Genomic DNA, 1,689 nt, shown 5'->3' with positions numbered 1-1,689 from the left:
TATGTGTTGCTTATGTGTTATGTGTTTGCAGGAATTTGGGTTGTTATATAGAAACGCTTTGTGAGATGATAGTTTCTCTGAAAAGGATATTTCTCTCTTTTTCCCTTAAATGCTAGCTCATTTAAATATTAGAAGTTCAGTTTTTTCATAGTCTGGGAATTCCGAAAATACTAGATTTATAAAATTACATATCGTCTACTAGCCAATCAGGGCACAGCTCTTTACGAGGATTTGTAATCTACGTCATGAATACCCTTCCAAGGTAGGAAAAAATTCCATATGTGGTGCAGGTGAAAGTCTCCTCCTGGGTGTAGATGCACAGAGAGCCTGTGGCTTTAGCTGTGGGTCAGAAGTAAACACGGAGAGCAGCTGCCCCCTCCCTGTCTCAGAGAGAGGTCTTCTTCTGCAGTGGACATGAACTATTTCCTTGACTGAAGAATTGCAAAGGTGACCAGTTGGGGACAGCACTAGGTCCCCTTGTCCACCCTGCAGAGTACTGCAAGTGGTCAGATCACAGAGCCAGACCCTGCTCACCAACCTCATGGTGGTCTGGACAGTGTGGCTGAGGCCAGCCCAGTGATCCTGGTGACTGCTGACCTGTGGCCCTCGCCACAGGAAAGGGCCATGGCCCAAATCACATGTTGGGCAGCATACAGATGGACGGACTGAGTGGGCCAACACCAACCAGGGGCAGAAACAGTCTCAGGGAAAAAGATAAACAATAAAAACAGAAGAAGACAGTGATGGCCCAGGGCTGCTGCTGATGGGCTCCCTCGGGGAGTCAGGGGAGACGGGCCCAAGGTTAAGGTCAGGCCCCGCAGCTCGGGTGGCTTCAGCAGGTGAGTCCCTTTGGGTGTCCTGTCAAAGTATAGTTTTTAAAAGTAATAAACCACACTTGTATGAATCTAAAGGGAGCGTGTGTCACTATTTATTTAACTCAGTAGCGAGGGAACAGGCAAGTTTGTAAAGCTGGTTCGAAGGCACTGGGGGAGGCGTTGAAGAAAGGACACGGGGCGCTCCCAGGTCTTGCTAGCATAGGTCTCAAACGGGTGAGCGTCCTGCGGGGCAAAGCCTTTACCTTCGGGTTGTCTTTTCTGTGGAGGGAATCTTTGCGTCTTTCCTGGACAAAGATGAATGCGTCCCATGTGACTTGACAGAGAGAACAGGCAAGATTGTAAAGCTGGTTCGAAGGCACTGGGGGAGGCGTTGAAGAAAGGACGCGGGGCGCTCCCAGGTCTTGCTAGCATAGGTCTCAAACGGGTGAGCGTCCTGCGGGGCAAAGCCTTTACCTTCGGGTGGTCTTTTCTGTGGAGGGAATCTTTGCGTCTTTCCTGGACAAAGATGAATGCGTCCCATGTGACTTGACAGAGCCCAGGTACACAGCGAGCCGAGGGGCCATCCTAACTAGTCAGGACCCAGTGGCGATGCCCAGCTTGAGGCTGAAGCGCTGCCTGCTTTGCTTTACACCCAGTCTGGGGCATTTTCCTTACTGTGTCCGGAGCACCTGCACTGGCTCTGCATGTTTTGTGAGCTTGTCCCCGCCTGGCCCGAAGGCCTCTCTCCACCGTTGCCTTTTCCTGACTGGGCGGGTGTGGCCACCTGCTGGGGTTGGGGCTGGGGCTGGGGCAGACCTGCTGGGCCCGGGGTGCACAGGCTGTCCCCTGCCCCCGGACAGCGTGTCCCGTCTGG

This window comes from Galeopterus variegatus, unplaced genomic scaffold (assembly GCF_000696425.1).
Source record: "Galeopterus variegatus unplaced genomic scaffold, G_variegatus-3.0.2 Scaffold5220, whole genome shotgun sequence".
Taxonomy (NCBI): Eukaryota; Metazoa; Chordata; class Mammalia; order Dermoptera; family Cynocephalidae; genus Galeopterus; species Galeopterus variegatus.
The sequence above is the reverse complement of the archived record's forward strand: the minus strand, read 5'-3'. Positions refer to the sequence as shown.